Here is a 21,691-nt window from a genome sequence, read left to right as displayed (position 1 = left end):
GTGTGTCCGTTAGCCATTTTCCGGAACAAAATGGTTGATGTAGCATTTTCCTTTTGATATATCAATATAAATTAAAATTATTTCGAAAGCTTATGAGTTGTCCTTCTACGAAAAAAATGTGTCATAATTTTAATTAAGTTAGTGTGTTCACAAAAAAATAAATAAGCAGTGTCCGGCGTAAAATACTGATTCATATGGCGTGAGCTGTTCTTGACCATAACTGGTCAGGTTTTAATCATGAGAGTCTGGTTTCTGGCGTGGAGGCAAGCCCATCTTGCAACGGATGAGCTAGAAGGCAGACGTGGAGCTGGTTGGCTTAGAACCCGGTGTGACGAAGGCAAATACTTGATTCATCTGTGCTTGGTTCAGGTGGCATGCTGATTACAATGCCTACTTTATAAAATTACATTATTGCATTAAAAATCTAATCTGTCTTTTTTGTGATGCTTTTGGGTTATAGATTCATGTAGAAAAATGACAACCCTGTAGTCTGTATGTATGACGAGTTTTTCTCGATTTTAGGCAAAACACTGATTTATCTGTGCGTGATTCATATGGTCAAGGCCCTATATGAATCATAAAATAAATTAGTTTTTGGTCTATCAAGCACCAAAAAAGGGTATTTTAGCTAAGAATGACATCCCAGACTTCATCTCACTTAAGACCAGGTGCGATTGCGGTCTTTTTATGAATAAAAAAAACGTTATCATTTTTATGCTAAGAATAATTTATGTGTTTAAACAGTAAATAAGTAGTATATCCGTTAAGCTAGCAACCATAACACAAGCATATTTGTTGCTTATTTTATGGCTAAATGGCGCTGTATGAAATTGCCCAACGATTTATTTATTTTTATTATTATTTCAGCTACACTTATGGCATCCATAGCACATAATAATATACTGCTGAGCATAGACCTCCAAAGATTTCGAGATTAACTGATTGCCATTGCCACAACCTCTATAAGCTTATCTCACCTTCTTCACCTTGTAGGTGGACGTCTTAACAACAATAGCTTGGATAAGTGATACAGCTCGGTAGAGTCATCTAAAATACCTTAGTGCCATAAGATGAAAGTCTACATCCAGTGTGTGTTATCAGTGATGACAAATTGTACTGAAAAGCGGCCTCTCACTGTAGGCTTACGAACCACAAAGTTGCATAGTGTACTATGGAGTGGACTATGCTTGTTTTTTTATGCAATCGAATCTGAAATGAGGAGATCCGTAAACGATCTAAAGTCGCATGGTGGCATAGTCCAATGTTTTAGCAAGCTGAAAAGATAATGGGCAGGACACATAGTATACAGAAATGATGGCCGATGGGATAGCACGTTTCTGGAGTGGAAGCCACGTGCCGGAAAGCTCAGTGTAGAACGTCCTCCCACAGGAAGGCGCAGGATGCAGGCCGCTACCAACCGGTCATTATGGAAATCATTGGGAGAGGCTTATATTCAGTTGAAATGATTATGATGATGACAAAATATTATGGATGTATAGTAAAGTTTCAAAAAAATGTTTTTTCACGAATTATTGTGGAATCGTTGCATTTTTTCATAACAACAGACCATTGTTTTTGTTATAATATGATTATTTTCTTAATTTAGAGCCAATTGTACATAAAGATTATTAATTTTGTTTCTATTTTTGATTAATATGTAACAAATTCTGATTCATATGGGCACAAAATATTTGAATGTCGATATCTTGAAAACTACTTTACAAAAACGAGTCCCTTATCCAAATATATGTTATTGGGTGTACCTATTTTCATATGAGTCTATGTTACAAACCTAAAATTGAATTTTAAATTTGTCCATATGAATCAGCCGAAGAATGCGATTTCGAAGAAGTGCCCTTAACAGCCAGCCCGACCGACCCAACTACCGGCCAACAAAAAATCGGTGGTCTGCGCCTAGGCTTAGATAAATAGATCAGAACTATACGGGGGAAGACAGACACATAAACTTTAGATAGATACTCTTTATTGCAAATCACACAAAACAGAGAAAGAAAAGAAATACAAAATCGAAACAGTACAGTTTAGGTGGTGGGGCACACATGCAACTCGTAGAGCTGATGAGCGTTGGGGCAGATGTTGTCGACAGGCGAGTAATACGTAGTGTGGGCAGTCCAGCTAGGTGGACTGACGATCTGGTGCAAGTTACTTCCCGCGACTTTCATGGATGCGGGGAGCACAGGACCGGTCGATGTGAAAATCCTTAGGGAGGTCTTTGTGCAGATATGGACATCATTTGGCTGAAACAAACGTGCAGTCTTGCAAACGCCTAACTGACGTTCTCCTAAAAACGTCTTATTTGAAAGAATCCTAAGCGAGGTTCACGACTAGCAATGAAACTTGCAGAAGATTACTTCCGCAAGCTGTCACCACTGTGTAAATCTTGCAGAAGTTAGCTTGTCACAGCTATTTACTTACACAGTGGTAAACAGCTTGCGGAAGTCAGCTTCTGCAAGTTTTATTGCTAGTCTAAACCTTGCTATATTATTCTCATTACTTGGAGGAGCCCTGACTGGCAGGTGTTGGCAGTAGGGCGGCAGGCAGGGCGGCGGCTGGGGCGGCAGCGCGGCCAGCAGTGGTCCCACCATGCTGTGCACATCTGTGGAGAATAGACGACAAATGTATATAAACGATACAGCTTGACTATACTATGTATGTATTTTAACCGCCTCTGTGGTCTAGTGGTAAGATCACCTGCTTCAGACGCAGAGTTCCCGGGTTTGATTCCCAGTGGGGGCAGATTTTTCTGTTCAGTTTGGTTGGTGGTAGGACTGGTAGGCTTGTTCTAAGTCCGCCTGCTGCCACCGTCTTACCTAAGTCTGTCGCCATAACAACAATGTTAAGTTACGAGTAACAGCATTGTTGTGTTCCGGCAGTTAGAGGTAAGATAGCCAGTTCCTCCGTGGTTGAGGATTCCGGGTGAAGCTCGCTTCCATCTTTCGGCCTTATCATAATATCACTTACCATCAGGTGAGATACAGGCCAAGAGCTTCCTCGTTGTGGATAAATAAAAATCTTTGCTGCTCCTGGCTCTCTTTCTGGAGTTAATCTTTTTTTATCTTTTCTTTTTTTAGTTTAATTTCAAATTATTTTCACGTTACATTCACGTAAATGTAAATATGTAAGTAACAGGTTTTGTCTTTGCGGACATACGGCTAAATTACACAGCGCAGCGCTTTTTCCAAAATCGCATTTCGCTGCGGACTAATACATTAAGGCTGAATTGCACAAAACTTTAATCGTAACTATAACAATAACCGGTGTATTTTGTATGGAGTTTGACAGACTTTTACGTTTGTCAACGTTAGCCTAAGCCTAGGCGCAGACCATCGATTTTTCGTCGGCTGATAGTTTAGTCGGGCATGTATGGAAGTGCGCACATTACGCCGATTTGATTTGGCCGATTCTTCATACAAATTAAAATCGGGCACAACTATCGGCCAACTAAAAATCGGTGGTCTGCGCCTAGTCTAAGAACGACTCAGTTCTTATTGTGGTAAAGCTATACCTAGGTACTACTTTAGTTAGTTTAGTTAGTTCACACCAATAAAATTGATGGCCGTTGTGGTAGAAAACTTATCTAGAGGTGACTACGGGGCGGAACGTAGTGTAGGTAGACTCAATGGACCGACGATCTAGTGAAGATTGCATGAAGCACCTGGATGCGGACAGTGCAGGACGTCAAGACCAGTCAAAAAATCCTTGGGAGAGTTATTTGTCCACCTATATGGACTTAGGTTCAAACTAGCGAACTATCGTATCGCAAATATTTAATTTTGAAAGCTACTTTTTGTAATTTGTTTGTGTTTATTATTAGGCTGGTTTTAGAGTCACGCTGACGCACGCTGACCGTCAGCGCTGACAGCCGAAATGTATGCGTCGGCGCCGAGCGATCAGCGTCACTCAGGAATGTTCCCTTCAAACACATGCTACTTTCATACGTTTCAAGCCCCTACTGTCCCTACTCCCTATTATCTATGATACTACTTATTAAAAAAATAAATATTGATTCGAAAGAAGACCACAAACGAGCAAGGTGTGACGGGCAAATATTGCCCTCGGGGCACGATCAGTTTACCCACAGTTTAGGGGACAGACTACTTGATTTAATAGAAGTCGCACCCACAAGCTGAAATTTTAAATAAATTAACTAAACAGTAAAGGTTAGATCTCAAATAAGTAACCGAAGCATTATGATCTCTCTCGAAGAGCAACACTTTTAGTAGGTTTTAGATAGATTGATTTTATTATGAAAGTTAGGTAGGTACATAAGTACCTACTTTTTTACATGGCAAATAAGAACTTTTGCTCTACCGTGGTCTTTGTATTTTTTTAAAGGTTACTATTAAACTTTGCAACAACATTATAATTGTAATGTGACATGCAATAAACGTTTGAATTTGAATTTGTTTTGTCAACTGGCATACGCTTTGAACTGGAGGGAAGTTGTGACCACGGCTGCAGCATCGCAGCCGAAACGACAAGCCGTGAGTACATAATGTAACTTATTAACCGATTGAGTCCCAGACGGCATTAATTAATGTCATAACAATTGATTATCTATTGTGTCTAGATTCGCGGAGCTTGAAGGATTAATAAACGTCGCGTTAAGACCCTTGTGACCCTTGTCTTACTATTTTAATTGAAATGGAACGCGAAAGTTTAATAATCTTATAGTTTAACTTTCCCCCGGGACAAACTTGACCTTTACTGGTTGGGTTTTTATCAACCTGTAGATCCTGGCTACACAGGAGTTGCAGCGGTGGGAACAAGAGGTAGGAGTGGAGTGTACCGTGTCTCTACTTCTACATTTTTATTTTTCTCTCTTTTTAAGTTCGACGAGCGCAGCTGCGGGAAAGAGCCAGTTAATTTGTAGCTTCTATCGTACCATGGTCTGTGGAGAGGGCACGCGTCGTCCATCAAGCCCTTTATTAATTCATAGTGCAGCGTTGCGTGTTTCACAATCAATAATTATGTGGACGGAAGATTTGTTATTAGCAATCATTTCAAGTGGAAATTGTTAATGGTTTAGTAAATGCATCGTAGAGTTTACTGGGTGAATATCAACAAACTCGTTTTTTGCCTAATTCCGGTGGCGAATTTTAATTTCCACTTTCCAAAACTTTTTTGTGGCAGAAATAATAGTAAATAACTTGTATTATTCAATGATATGGTAGAGATCAAAATATTATTAATACTTCTCGAGATATGTCAATTTGAAATTATCAAGAGCCACCGAAATTGTATTTGAGCCACCGGAATTAAGAACCAATCCACCGAAATTTATTTATACAGCGGACTTCGGAATGTTACGGATGATTGTCTCAAATTACTTAATTTATTTGTAATCAATTAAGTATTATTATCCAGTAAAGATGTTTATAATTAAAAACAATATTCAGGCCTGTGTTGTGACCCTAAAAAAGCGTCAAATCTTCCCACGTGAGTCGTAATAGCCGACTAAGGAATCAAAATACTGGAGGGTGGGCTGCAGCATCTTTCCGGGTATTATACTACCATACTGGAACTACCAACCAGCCTGCTAAGCATGGTGATAACGGCAAAATCCCTCCATAGAGAACAAATCCAATACTTTCTGGCTCTAGCCGCCAACAGCCCCGTTATTCTAGAGTCATCACAAAGACATCATACATGACCCTCAAACCCAGAAACCAACTCTAGTCCCGGGAGGGCGACCAACTGCCCCAGGTTGGTGTTAGGTTTATCTTCCATAAGTAAAAATATTGGTCCAGGCTAGCCAAGTTTTCATGATGGTATCATACCTATCCTTTACTCAGAATTACGCAACTAATTATTCGCTAAAGACCATGCGAACTGGAGATTAAGTATGAAGATATTTCTAGATCTATACCAGCTACTGAACTAACACATTACATATTTGTGACAGGGTAATTTAACGGAAAACTATGCAAACCTAGCGACAATGAGCTAGATGAAAGTAGTAAAATTAAGAAACGGAGGACTAAATCCAGCCAGCCTCATAGAGAGAGAAGGCCTAGCAAAAGATGCCAGAACTGTAAAAGCGTACTGAGCTGCACCCTAATAGTACTGCAAAAATCAAAATGTAGTAATCATTTTTAGACGAACAGGCAATTTAATCACATTTGCATTCTCCGATCACCACACAGCTTATGACCGCAGTCTATGAAGGAACACTATCTGCGGTTGCGATCCTCATCAGTGAGGGACCGAGGACGAAGAAGAAGTCATCACCGAAATAGAAGAATGCCGAATAAAAGATGCTCAAAAGCTGTCGACTGATGAAGCCTAAGCCACGACCAGTGCCAATCCAGCTCCAAAGCCCCACGAATTTTCATCTCGAGTGGCAGAATAGATTGCAACCTACGAGACTAGGGAAATTTTAGCTGTTTCAGGACTATTCTCATCTGTTTTTAGGATTCTGCTTAGTATCGATGTATAAATAGCTATCCAAGTCCTCACGCTGATACAAAGTGTATTATAGAGACGATTTTTTTGTAATAAATCGAAAGTATGTATTTGCGAGGACCAAATTGAATATACCAACATGAATAACGAGGATAGCAGAACCATTTTGGTAAATGCCTAAGCTGCTAGGAGAGATTAAGAAGCACTACTAGTAATTAGGCTGAAGATCGAGATTATTCCGACACTTTAGCGAAGATATCCTAGACTTTAGCTTGAGTGAGATTAGAATGCCCTATTAAAGACAACAAGATATGTACCAGGAGTTAATGAAATCACAACTGAGCTTATGAAATCAGATGGAATGCTAGTACTAAAGTTTTCTTAAATACCACCATGTTTATTGGTCGATAAACCAAATAATAAGACATGGTGGTGGTGCTAGAGACTGGAATGGAATGGTCGTTGGCGATGGTCCAGAGTCAGGTGAGGCAGCTTTTTCCTGAAACATCCAGTCTCCCAGACAACCTCATTTTCGAAAAGACGTTTGTAATACTACGTACATATTTAATGCTTCGTCAAATTATGCAGAAGACTGAGGACTATAATCAGTCATTATTATTGGCCTTTTTGTACCTTCTTCGATTCGGTCAAGACCTGGGCTGTGCTACAGTCTTTTTAATGGCGTCAAATTGACTGTCGATACATGCAACTTCTGAAGTATTTGTATGAAAACTTATCATATCAGCCCTCCCCCAAGATCAGAACTCGAAACTTATCTGATTGCTGCGAGGGTTCAGAGTTGGAGACACCATAATCTCTTAAAGTCTTCACTACCTCCCACTTAGAGGTTTTCAAGCTTCTGAGCTAGACCGAGCTCAGTATCAAGATACGGCGAGTACATCACACAACTTCGATTCACTGACGATATTGTAGTTATGACTGAGACCTTAGTAGACCTAGGTACAATGCTCCAGAGCCAATAAGACCAATTCCGGCAATAGATTCGCCACCGGAGCCACCGAAATTGCGCCACCGGAATTGAAAAACTGTTACAAAATTCAAATTATAAAGAAAACTATAATTCTGATCAATAATTTCTGTATGCAGATATAACAAAACACCAAACTTTAATCATGTTAAAGAATCGTTTAGCATCTAAGTAAGTAGCTTTCACTCATACACTTGCCAGCGAAATTGAAAAATTTTGTATTCCTGTGCCGCTGATACTAATATTTACGGGTCTGCTGGAAAAACAATACCACAAGTCGCAAGTCTTTATAGCCCGATCAGGAGGACACAGTTGAGTGATGCAGGGAAGAAGAACTCTACGTCTCTCAAAGCTTCTTTGGAGAAGTAAGAGAGTGTCGAAATTGAGCCACTGTAATTGCTTTTTTTCGTGGGACAGTTTTGAAAGGCTATTTAAAACACTTAAAATATGAAATATCACATTTCTTTCATATCATTTGGAAGTCTTATTTAATGTATTTTATGGCTATACTATTTTAGAACTTCTTTCTCGGGGATTCTAGTAATTATCTAATTACTAGAATCCCCGAGAAAGAAGGAATAACACAATTTATGAGTAGAAATAGAGTTAGGACGCGCCACCGCTATTAGATTTTGGGTCTTTGAAAATTTTTTTAGTACATAAAATAACTACCTATTGTCCTGAAGACTTTGCTATCGTGTAAAACGCTGTATAAACTATATACAGAAAAAAAATCATCGCTCTAGTTACATTTCTCCCATCGATTCTCAGCTCCGCCGCGTAAAAAACGTGTTTGGGATATTCACCCTACTATGTAAATATTTGAATAACACTTAAAATAAGATTTTTCGGCAACAAAATAATGACTTTTTGTTGGGAGACATTATTAAACTTAGTTATTAGTTGATTATGGTGGCACTTTTATTTCAGAATGTTATGATCTTATGTTCAATTTCTCAACGAATCAATTTAGCAAAGAATTCCCCATATAACTATAATCGAGCGTATTCTTCCTTTCCTTAAATCATAAGTTCAAAACATTTGAAAGAATACACAACTATCTAACATTAATTGAATTGAATTTACCAAATTAGTTACCCTAAACTGGCTTATTCCCAAAGGTCCACAGCTCTATTGTTTTCAAAAATTGTAAGTCCATACTTTGATTCCCAACGGGTCCACGAGTCCCACGATATTAAAAAAATCATTTTCTTAGTAACAACTACCTATGTTTAAAATTTGTGAAAAGAAGAACAATAGAGTCGTGGGCCCTTGGCCGTATTTACAAACGATGCTTGCTTTAAGTGAAGCAGCAAATCGAACGCACAGCGTTGAATAGAGCTCTGTGATTGTTTCGTGTGTTCACCCTGTGCGTCCACGCGTACTGTGAGACCTCATAGTAATGTTTGTGAATACGGGCGTAAGCCCCTAAAATCTTATCAAAATTGGTTCAGTAGTTTAAAAGCGTAGACAGGAGTTTAAAAGCTGAAACGATAGAAAATGGTGACACCTGCGTCCCATAGCTAAGAAACTATTTATATTAGTCAGCAAAAACCATGACCCTTCACCCTATCAAACATTAAAAAAGGGTAATTGACAAAACGAATTAGGCGTGATTAAAACGCACATAATCGCGAACACTTGTAGTATTCCCAAAATTACGCTATCAGTCCGCCATCTTGTGAGCTGTCATAATTATGAGCGCGCGCGCAAGCTGTCAAATGCAGTGTCATCGCACCTGCTGTGGTGAAACCATGCTGTTTGAAATTGTGGGACTTTTAAGACTTTCAAATAATTGAGTTTTGAACAGGAATTAACAGGATGTCTCAGGATGTCGGTATTTAACCACTTTTATTGGCGCAATACTCTCTATCTAATCTAATCTTTAAAAATCCTTTGCAAACAAAGCTAGATTTACTGAAATCACTAATAACTACATCTATAAGATTCGGTTTCATTTGTTGGAAAAACAACAAAACTCGTAGTATTGTGGTAGTCTGCTACGAACTACGAGAAGATAGTTACGAACTACGAGCGTTACAGGACTACGAACGTACGGAACTACGACCAAACGACGCATTTCCTAAACATTTTACATAAAATAGCAATAGAAACTTTATTTTTCTTCTTCTTTCTATTTTGCCTAGTCTTGGGTTCGTTCGTTTCAGCCAAATGACGTCCACAGCTGGACAAAAGATTTCCACAGCTACCGGTCCTGCGCTGTCCGCATCTAAGTAGTTACCTCCCGTGACCCTTAACAGATCGTCGGTCCACATAGTGGGGGGCCTGCCCACACTACGTCTTCCGGCCCGTGGTCGCCACTCGAAAACTTTTCTGCCCCAGCTCTACGAGCTCTAAGGTTAGTCCTAAATTTTTCCAAAGCATGGTCTCTGTCCGCGGAAATCAAATCGGGTAGCCACCTGCGTGCGAAGCGGCACCTGGTTAATCGCGGGCCCCCGGTCACAGGTCGGAGGTCGCACCCTTACTATTGTTTACATTTGGGTTTTTTAAATATTTGTTTTCATCATCATCATCATTTCAGCCATAGAACGTCCACCGCTGAACATAGGCCTCCCCCACAAAGGTTTGGTAGCCGCCTGCATCCAGCGCCTTCCTGCTGTATCGTTCCATCTACAAAGACGCGGCCCACCAATTTTTGGTCGAGGAAAGAACGCGGGGAGTTTGATCCGAGCAATCCGAGCGTCATTATTGTAGTATGTGTGTGCACTCATGGATAATTAAGCGTGTACATTACACATACAAACATTAGCGGAAGAATGGTGGGGTGCGTCTTCGTGGATGGAACGATGTTACGAGTTTTAGGACTGTTTTTTGACTCTTGTAGGATTAGGTAGGTACTTCTTTGTCAGCTAAAATGCTTGTGTTACGAGTGGGATCACCACAATAGATAGTCTAGCGGTAGAGCACTCCTCGGATGACGAAGTCGGCGAGTCCGATATCTTCAACGTTCCTATTTCCCATCCGTTTCCAGAAACGCGTAAAATGTACCATCATCGTCATCTTTTCAGCTATATACGATTTACTACTTGGCATTCCATAAGCCTCGCCCAATGATATAGAACAATTCACCGACTGGTAAGCCCCACTAAGCGTAACTAGGGAGATCCGACGGGCTTGTAGTGACTAAAAAAACTCTTTTATTTTTGCAAGTAGGTTTTTTTAAGCACTTTTACACGTCCTAATAATAACCCTACCACTGCTTCGGGACTAAATGGGCCAGTGAAACTCAGTCACTAGTTTTCTCTTCTGGCGAGGATATGCCCCCTAGGGCTGTAAGAATGCTGTATCCTGTATCCAACCAAACGTAAAAATGCTTTTGTCCAACAGTGGCGCCCTCCATTTTGCTTTGGAAAACATAGTAGAATTGACTGCTTTTCGAATCAAGAGCCCGTGGTAGGGTCCTCGCGCAAACGAAGTGCAATTATATGTTATTATCTAGCACCATTAATTGCCCAATCCGCCCTTCGCTGACGCCGCATCGTGCTACCCCAAATGATGGACGAACAGCTCATCAAGCACAAGGTCCTTTATGGAATTGTAATAGGGACTATTATCGAGCAAAAATGTTTTAAGTCAATGGTTTGGACAAATAAATGTAATATTGGCGCGTGGCATTTGTTTGAAGAATCCATATAAATCTCATGTCTACCTGTTCAATTCACCCTCAATTCACCTTTCACCATCACCATCCAACTTACTGTTCTACCAGAGATAAGTATGGCAATGAGTAGGTATCGCTATTGCTACAAGGTGGCACTGCTCGGTACAATTTGTTCTTGCTTTTTAATGTTTTTATATGCCTTTTTGTCTTTGTGTAATGGCTAATGGCCAGTCTTTGTAATTAAATTAGGGCTTTCTATTATTTTGGTCATTATTTTGTTCTTTCTCCGTGCTATACCTATTGCCACCTCAGCTTGCTAAATCCGTCGGGCTAGGTCAGCGCGCAGCAAGGTTCTGGCGCAACGTGGATGTCCACGTGGGTGGGTACCCAGGAAGTGGACGGATGACCTTTTAAAGATTGCGGGAAGGCGCTGGATGATAGGCCGCTTCTAACAAGCAAAAATGCACCTCATGGAAAGTGATGATCAGGCCGAAGGTGAAAGCGTGCTTCACCCTGAATCCTCAACCACGGAGGAACTGGCTATCTTACCTCCAACTGCCGAAACACAACAATGCTTTAACATTGCTGTTGTGGTACAGACTTTTTTTTTTTTTTATGGCAATCCGCGCAGTATGCGCCGTGCCAGAGTCGAGTAAAACGGGGAAACGGGGAGATTAAAATATTTTCGGCAACGGATTTAAATTTAGGAAATTAGGATCAGGAGAGGACATAGGATATAGGTAACTACTACTAGTACTAAATACATAACGACTAAAATATTAAATACAAGAACAACAGGTTTATATCTTAATACTATTGAAATTTAAGTATGAAATAATACATTTATATACATTTATACAGTTTAAGTATAGTAGACATACTATAGAGGTTGGGAACGGAATATGGAGAGAGATTAATGAGTTCAGGAGGACATTTCGGTTACTGTAACGAGGACAAGTGAAGAGAATATGATTGAGATCCTCGACCTCTATCCCACACTCACACATTTCGTCATTAATAATGCGTAGTTTATATAGATGAGCACGTGTGCAAGTATGTCCTAAACGCATTCTTGTAATGATGGATGTTTCCATCTTGTTAAATTTAGTTTTGAAGAACCATGGCTTCAACGGAATTGTTGGTTGAATTTTATAAAATGTTCTCCCTTTAGTTACACTACTATCCTCCCATTCTTCTTGCCATTTCTGTATATATTGAAGTTTAGGTAACGTCACTAAGTCGTGAGAATAATTCAGATAGGGGAACAAGTCTCCACAATGCACTGCCTCATTTGCTAGCCGATCAGATATTTCATTTCCCCTGATGTTTCTGTGACTGGGAATCCAAGCAAAATGTACAGTAAGTCCTTTCAAAAAACAATCATAAAGAGCACTTCTAATTTGGTATATTATTGGAAATTGTGTTTTAGTTTTAAATGGGAACCTTTCTAGAGCTTGTAAGGCACTTTTTGAGTCTGTAAAGACAACAGATTTTTTTAGTTTTGTTATTGTAATATATTCCACGGCTTTAAATAGTCCAAAACATTCTCCAGTGAATATGGTGGATTCAGGAGGTAATTTAATTTTTTGAACAATGTTGTACTGTGAATGATAAACTCCAACGCCAGTGCAGGTATCAACAGAATGTTTGGAGCCATCGGTGTAAATATGGTGGAAATCATTGAATTCTGAATCAACAATTAAGTTGAAATAATAAACTGCATTTCTGTCTGATTTTTCAATAGGGAGATAGTGTATAATTGGCGGAGTTAGAAGAGACTCTAGACTACAGTTAAATAATGGAAGATAATTAGAACGATGAGTTGGAGAACTCAATGAAGAGAATTTCCGGAAACTAATAATTAAACAAGGTAATGTTTTATTTGCCCAATAACTTGAATTCGGTATCATATCGGATAGAGTTTGAAGTTTAGCTACAAGTGGATGGTTATCAAATTGTATTATGCGGAATAAAAATTTATCTGAAAGTAATTGGCGTCTCAACCTTAATGGTGAGTCGCAACACTCTACTTGGAGTGCGTTTATGGGACTGGATTTCATTGCGCCTGTAACTATTCTTAAAGCCTTTGACTGTATTTTATCTAGATTTTTGAAACTTGTAATACTTCCGGGCTCTAATAAAAACATTCCGTAATCTAATACTGATCTGATAAGGGCGTTGTATACAAGTTTTAATGAGAAGGGATGAGCACCCCACCATACACCAGCCAAACACCTTAGTAAATTTAAAAGACGTTCACATTTACCTACAACATATTCACAATGTGAGCTGCCAGTGAGTTTTGAGTCAAGAACTAAACCTAAAAATTTATGTTCTGTCTTTAATGGAATAGTAATGTTATTGTAATATACTTGGATTGGTGGCGGAGCTCGTTTTCTAGTAAAAATAACAGCAGCACTTTTGGAAGCAGATATTTCCAACCCATTTTTGTCCATCCATATTTTTAGAAGATCTAGAGTGGCCGTAATAGAGCTGCAGGCGTCTTCAACAGATTTATTATTGGTATAAATTAATAGGTCATCCGCATATTGCAGAATTTTAATATTATCATATAAGCTAGAATCTAAATCATATGTATAAACATTATATAATAGTGGGCTGAGAACAGAGCCTTGCGGCAGGCCTTTCCAAACTGATCGTGTATCTATCATATCAGAACCAGTTAGAGAGATATTACGGCCATATAAAGCATTTAGGATGAAATTTGTAAATTTCCAAGAAACCTGAAGGGCTAAAAGTTTCTGTTTTAAAACGTCTATAAGTACATTATCATATGCGGCGGAAATATCCAAAAAAGTTGCAAGTACAGATTCATTATTAGTGAATGCTAGTCGGATGTCAGAAATAAAAATACTGATGCTATCCAATGTGCATTTTCCTTTCCTAAAACCGTACTGACTATCCGATATTAAGCCTTTACTTTCAAAATGCCACTCTAAACGATTTTTAATAAGATGTTCTATTAGTTTTAATAGGATGGATGATAAGGCTATAGGGCGATATGAAGAAGCGTCAGATAGGGGTTTATTCGGTTTACACACTGGCAACACTACTTGTGTTTTCCATTCTGACGGGAGAGTTCCTGTGTTTACAAATGAATTGATGAGCTGTAAATAATAACCTAAAATGTTGTCACTGAGATGAGTAAAGAAAGAATATGGTATTCCGTCGGCCCCAGGGGCGGAATCTTTAGTATTAGACACAACTCCTTTTAATTCATAAAGGGAAAAGTCTGAATTTAATGCCATGTTACTTACTGTGTGTGAGGAAGCCTCATCGCTGACTATGTTGTGTGGTACCCAAGAGGGAGCTAATTTGGTTAAAAAGTCATGAGCTAATGTTTCTGGTATTGATGGACTAGAAATATCACTAAACACAGATTTAAATCTTCTAATACTACGCCAAACTATAGATGAAGGAGTGTTGGGGGATATAGAAAGACAGAAGTTTTTCCAACTCTCAGATTTCTTTTTTTTCAATAATTTAGAGGTTTCTTTATTTACAGACATAACTAAATCAAAATTCTCTGAAGTCATATTATATTTATATTGTTTTTCAATCTCTTTTCTGCGTTTAATTGCTTCTGTACATTCTGAATCCCACCAAGGGGGTGAAGGAATTTTGTTAGATAAATTTCCCTTTAGAGGGAAAACTTCATTTGCTGCTTCGATCAGAATATTTGTAAGAGCATTGGCACAATCTAGTTGGTTATCAGATGATATATTTGGGAGTGAAGATATTTTACTTTCTACACAATTTTTAAAAGTTAGCCAAGTGTCACTAGTACTGTCTGGTAACCTGTGTTTTAATTGAGATGTATGTTTCAGTGCTTTAGGTTTATTATATGGAAAGGAAATTAAAATAGGGAAATGGTCACTTCCATATGAGGACGGCAGGGTGCACCAGGTTAAGGAAGAGGCCAAACTTGGTGTACAAATGGAGAGGTCAACTGCACTAACATTTTGATTTGGTGCTGTGAGGCGTGTGGGAGAGCCAGTATTTAAAGTACAGAGGTTATTACTGTCAATTATATCAAGAAGTGCTTCACCATAATTGTTTGACACTGTACTACCCCATGTCTGATGGTGAGAGTTGAAATCCCCTAATAATAAAAATGGTCTTGGTAAGGAAGAGATGATCTGATCAATTTCATTAATAATAGACAAAGAGGGATGTGGAATATATACAGAGGCTATACATATATTACATACACTTACAGCTAAAATAGAAAAATCTTCACTATGTACAGGCAAATTTACAGGAGAGAATGGGACGGAGTTCCTGATGAAAATAGCCACTCCACCATATCCATCAGGTCTGTCTTCTCTAAGGCAATGGTAATTTTTAAATTTACAAATATTATTTGGTTTAAGCCAGGTCTCTGACAAGGCGACAACTACAGGCTCAAACTTATTGAGTAAGTGTATAAACTCACTCTTCTTACTTATCAAACTACGACAGTTCCACTGGAGAAACTTTACTTGGGCCATTTTGAATAAATTTCACTAAAACATCTAAAAAAGAGGCAGCGTTGGACAGTGAACTACTATTAGGTTGTGTTAATAAATTAATTAAAGTTAAAAGTAAATTTGTTACTTCTCTAAAACTAGGATTTATCTGCTCAGTAGGAGTGTTATCAAATGCACAGCCATTATTTGGAGATGGAATTGTATATTCATTGATGAGTGCCTGATGGGCTCGTTTGTCATATCCCTGAGTGGGAGGTGGAGGTGTACGTGGTTTTAGAAAAACTGTTTTTTTGTGGGAATTGGATGTAGGAATGTTATTACTTGCAATAGTGGGATGTATAATTTCTTTAATGTTTTTTGCAGGGCTGGCAGAAACAACATCCGCAAAGGATTTGGAGGCAGGTGGATGTAGCTTTGAGGCTTCCGCGTATGAAACACAATTATGGGCCATATAATGTTTTATTTGCTTCTGGCAAGACAGCTCTGGACAAGCTTTGCTGGTGGCTAAATGGGAACCGGAACATAAGCAGCAAAAAGCGTTATCTTCCTCCACCATACAGGAGTCACCAGTGTGATCATGACCACACTTGTAACAGCGTGGTTTCGACCGACACTGTACCTTTGTGTGGCCAAAGCGGCAACAGTTGTAACACTGTATGGTAGGGAAGATATATAGTTCCACCGGAAGTGCATTATAACAAATAAAAATACGCTTCGGCAAGACCTGGCCGTCGAAAGTGATCACAGCAGATTGTGACGGTTTCCATACTGGTGTACCATTAATAAAGGTTTTATAATTGAGTCGTCTTACTTTAATAATTTCCCCACATCCCATAGGAATGTTAATATTGGATATGATCTCCTCTGGAGACCATTCTGCTGGTATTCCCCTCACTAATCCCATCCTAGTAACATTAAAAGTTGGGATAAATGCTTTCAGATTGTTTTTCAATAGGCTGTCATGGTTTAGGAATGAATTAGCTGCTGTGAAATCAGAGAAGGCCATCGCTATTTTATTTCGTCCTATCTGTTTAACACTACCATTTATGATGTTTTGAAATCCATTCTTTTTTAAAAACTTGCCAAAGGAGACCGAGTGCATTGTGGAGCCATCATCTGGGGAAGTCTGAATTCTTTGAACATGTATGGTATAAGGGGAGGCATCAGTACTATTATATAGTTTTCTACCAAAATCTGGGGTTGAAGAAAGTTGTGAGTCGGTAATTGTTGAGGCAGAAGGCTGGGAGTTAGTTTGCGTAATATTTTTAATTTTATTATGTTTTTTTGCTGCCGGACTTGGGGGGGATTCCGAAATGGTAGGTGTAGGGGGCAGATCGCAGGCACAATCATTTTCCTTTACTTCTTGTCCAATATGTTTCCTTTTACGTTTGTTACAATTTTTACATTTGTGAACTCTGCAGCGTTTTCTAGCTGTAGTTGCAGGAGAACCATCCGTGTCCATAGCTGACTCATTGGAAATAGCCACCATTGGGCCTAAAAGGGGAGCAAAAGTATTCGCATCTACAGGGATAGTCACAAAGTGGCCCGCCGGGGGAGCCTCCCCCGGGTCAGGCGGCTCGTTCATCTTGACGACTAAATAGTTTTAAAGACTTACCAATATACAGCAATTATACACTAACTACACAATATATAAATAATCAAGTAAATATAAACACTAATTACACCTCTTCTGATCACTACAACAGATAAATTTTAATTTTAAAGCTAAGAGAAACAAAAACGCGCCCGACCAGTTTAACGTTTCCCGCGCTTTTTTTTCTGGTCCAGACTTAATGACTTTGTTGAATTAATACCATAAACAATAATGATGCTTAATCTATGTTAAGGAAGTACTAGTAGCGCCATCTTGTGTCAATGTGGTTTGATCATAAATAAAACTTCGTTCGTTTCCTGCAAGCATTCAAGTCGTTTTATTATAGGTTATGGGCCCAGAACTCGCCGTAAATCGCTGTATTTAGTAGTTTTTAACAAGAATTTTGGACGTTTACATACAAGTGTTATTCAGTTCGTTTCCTGCAAGGCAAGCATTCAAGTCGTTTTATTATAGACTTTCTTTCTTTTTGTCTTTTTGCTGAATAGCCTCTTAGCCGCCTACCTTTCCATAGATCGCTGAGTGACGACCTATTAAAGTCTCCAATTTACTTTTTATTTTTCAAAACCTACAATTTATTGCAGTAGGTACGAGTATACGATGCGGTCTACCCACATCATTACCCCAAATTACAATTACCCGCGGTGATCAGTGGGAACCATCACCTGTGTTGGTTCAGGGCACGGTCGATAGTTCGCACATCATTACATGTCATTAGGTTAAATAAAGGTTATGGTGAGGAATTTGAGGAAGGAAATGTATAAAAGTTTTTACAAGCTAAAGTTATAGCTCATATATTATGTATACTGTTGTTAGGGTTTGGGTTTGAGATCCTTGACAAATATAATAAGTTCGTTCGTTCCTTCGTTTCAACCAAATGACCTAGCTAGTCGGAGGCCGGCCGACGCTACGTCTTCCAGCCCGTGGTCGCCACTCGAGAACTTTTCTGCCCCAACGGCCATCGTCTCTACGAGCTATGTGCCCAGCCCACTGCCACTTATTTTAGCAATTCTGAGGGCTATGTCGGTCACTTTGGTTCTCTTGCGGATCTCCTCGTTTCTGATTCGATCACGCAGGGAAACTCCGAGCATAGCCCGCTCCAGCCTCCATCGCCCTTTGGGTGACCTTGAGACCTTTGAAATTACAAGTACAGAATACACATAATCATTTCTCTGTTCGTAAAAACAGCGTGATAATCTGTTCAGTGGTAATTTGAGTTTTTCGCGAACAGTCCGACGCGGCGGAGGGAGGTCGACCTTCGGTCGTATTTTAAAATATAATGTAAGCTAGTGTTTTTAAATTTGATACCCTACAACAGGCTACAACATAGTCGTCAAAATCAAAAATAAGTCTGACATTTTCGAGGGTTTCCACAGGCTCTTCGAGGTCAAAAACTGTTTTTTGCTAAAAAAAAAGTATCCGAATAGCGTATCTTTCAAAAGATTTTTGTAGGTTTAAAACACAACACAAAATCACAACACATTAAATTATTATGATTTGTAAAAATGCCACGGAAATTAGTAGGTATATACGGAAAAAGAACGTGCCGCCGTGCCGTAATGTTTTTGTATTAATTAGTTATATTTACCACCAATTAAACACATTTTGCTGATATTATAAACCATAAAAAGCCTCATGCCTAACTACATTTTATTATACTGTTTTACCCATAGGCATCCTGCGACCATTGAGTAGTACTTTGCAGTAGTACTTTGCAGTAATATTACTTCAATGCCTGCGACTGATTATTTCTGTGCAATTTTCTTACTTTTATTTTATTTTTCTCCGCTCTTATTTACCTCTTCCGTCTACTAGTGGGAGGCCATGGGAGGCCATGGGAGGCCTGCCCACACTACGTCTTCCGGCGCGTGGTCGCCGTCGAGAACTTTTCTGCACCAGTGGCCATCAGCTCTGCGAGCTACCTATATTCAGCAATGGACGTCCTATGGCTGATATAAATGACTAGCGGCCGCCCGCGACTTCGTACGCGTGGATCCCGTTTTACCCCCTTAGGGGCCCGTTTCCGTGGGAATTTCGAGAATTCCTTTCTTAGTGCACCTCTACGGTACCTAAGCTACGTCCCTTCCAAATTTCAAGTGCCTACGTTTAGCCGTTTAGGCTGTGCGTTGATATGTCAGTCAGTCAGTTTCTTCTTTTACATAATATATTTAGAAGATAATTGCCCCTCTTTAAAAGTCCTTCTTTTTTGTAAACGGATACTACCTACATAGCTGGCTTTTTATTGGCGGTGAAGCTGTAGATCCTGGCTACACAGGAGTTGCAGCGGTGGGAACGAGAGGTGGTAATAGTTCCGTTACCTACATAGCGGAGTGGAGGATGAAACGAATTACTTTTATAAGTTTTAGGTAAAGGGTCGACTCACCAGGCGGCACCAGCAGATGGTTGTAACTCCTCAGCAGCCGTAATGCAGCCAACGCGCTGTGCTGTCCAGCACACGGCTCAACCTCGTACAAACTGGTCGGCACAGTCTGCTCCATTGTGGTCTTCAGTCCAAGTTTAGAGCAGTTTCTTAACCTGTGGTCCGCGGACCCCTAGGGGTCCGCAGCCTTATCTATGGACCATTTAACAATCGTAAGTAAATGCCAAAAAAGTTTTGTAATCAAGATTTATTGCTGCCTTTTTAGGGGGTCCTTAAAACTATGCTCGATTCTTTTAGGGTCCGTGTTTAAAGAGGTCTAAGTTAAAGTACACTTTGGTCCGTAATCGGGTCTTATACAGCCTTTAAAAACAGTTTTTACGAGAGAAAAACTGTATCTTTCGTCTTCAGTTTTTTTGCGAGTAGAACTATTTAGTTATCGACTTCAGTACAACGAGTTAGCGTACACTTTAGTCCATAATTTTGGGTTTTTAAACAGCTTTTATAAAGCTACTCTTTTGTGAGAAGAACTAATTCTTTGTCCAACGAATTATGTACACTTTGGTTCATAAATTGGGTTTTTATATAGGTAGCTTTTATAAAGCTATTCTTTCGCGAGAAGAACTATCTTTTAATTTGAGAAACTTTACATTGAACTAGGTACTTAGGTCCATTTTAGATTCATTCAATGTTAATTTTTTTTATTGAATCCCATTGGTTTTTAAAATAGAAGTTTTTTTCCGCGTGAGGTTTCAGCAACTGTCGATATTTTGAAATTACCGAACTTTTAAACTTCTAATTTTTTAAACTCTTTTTAAACTTTTCGATTTCTTACGATTTAATTGAAGCTTGTTGTTATTAATTAAGTAAAATCCACGTTTCTGCTATGTGTTTGATATTTCTGTTGTTTTTACTAAATTTTCTATAAAATTTTTACGAATTAACACTGAAAATCACGCCTTTGAAAGTCAAGTTCTATTCAGGGCACCTTCACAATTACTAAAACACACCTAACCGTGAAAACAAATATACGCCTACAATTTCCACGCCGACTTTACGTAACTCGCTCACGATTGGCTGCCCGCGTAATGATTGAATAATTTCCCGCGTTCTGATTGGCCAGTCACGTAACAATTAGGTAATTTCCGCGGCGCTGATTGGTCGAGCGCCACGCCCCCGACTTTCCCGCGCGACGCCTTATGACATCGGCGGTAATGTCAGAATGATTTTTTAATGAAGTGTCATTAGCTAGGTCGTTTTCAGTGTCAACTGTAGAAAGTGCTTTTTGAATGAAGAAACACCCGTTGAACTGTCATCGTGAGAACGTCAAGTTGATCATTTGAATTGAACGGCATGCTAATTTCCATATGTAGGTAAGTGGGCCCTAAGGTTTGATTCTAGCAGGGTCAATTTAGGGCATATAATTTTAAGACTCACTATGAGATCAAACAGTGCCTAGGTATTGTGGCAAAACCGCAACGAATCTAGATAACATTATTTACAATGGTAGAGCAACTTTTTTAAATGAAAAGATAATAGAAAACACTTTTCATCATCATTATTTCAGCCATAGGACTCCCACTGCTGAACATAGGCCTCCCCAATGAGAATTTGTCTGGACGGTAGCGGTCTGCACACATCGCCATCCGGCTACCTTTAGAAGGTCGTCGGTCCACCTTGACACATGATTAGGATCATAAAATGTAGAGTCAATAACTACAAACAAGCTAAAATGTAGGTAGGTAGTTTGACTAAGGTGTAGAAGAAACCTTAATTGGCTCTACATGAGATCTTTTAACTTTTCACGTGCAAGTCATATTAATATGGTTCGTCTTGGCAACATTTACATAGAAAAAAATTGGTACGATTTTTATTACAATTAATTATGATGTTCCGTTCCCTTCACTAAGAATTAACAAATTAAGAGTCATGTGTTCCATGACTAACTACATTAAAATGGGTTCCAAAACTAGTTTAAGATTTGTTAGTTTTATTTTTCAGCTGAATTTCCAAAGTGTACCCTGTAAAGCATCCACTATTCAAACATGGCGGCGTTATAATTGCTGCTTGCAGTGACGGCGCGCGTTATGAACTATGGGACAACACTGCTATGGAGTCGTCTTTAAAAGAATGGCTTTAAATTATTTTCTTTTTGCCTCTACAACCCGATCGAGCT

General features: G+C 39.2%; 1 long non-coding RNA gene across 6 annotated transcripts; it reads left to right on the top strand.

Annotated features, from left to right (window-relative positions):
• Positions 1-11,651: 11,651 nt before the first annotated feature.
• Positions 11,652-16,327, top strand: LOC135086109 (uncharacterized). Of its 6 annotated transcripts, none has more exons than XR_010260299.1 (3): positions 11,652-14,166; positions 14,885-15,394; positions 15,890-16,327. It is a non-coding gene; the product is annotated as an uncharacterized LOC135086109 (long non-coding RNA). The 6 variants fall into 6 exon arrangements; XR_010260298.1 differs by having other exon boundaries at positions 11,652-14,217; XR_010260296.1 differs by lacking the exon at positions 11,652-14,166 and having other exon boundaries at positions 14,362-15,180; positions 15,277-15,394.
• Positions 16,328-21,691: the final 5,364 nt, after the last annotated feature.

This window comes from Ostrinia nubilalis, chromosome 30 (assembly GCF_963855985.1).
Source record: "Ostrinia nubilalis chromosome 30, ilOstNubi1.1, whole genome shotgun sequence".
Taxonomy (NCBI): Eukaryota; Metazoa; Arthropoda; class Insecta; order Lepidoptera; family Crambidae; genus Ostrinia; species Ostrinia nubilalis.
Note: the sequence above shows the minus strand (reverse complement) of the source record. Positions and strands in the feature narration are given on the sequence as shown.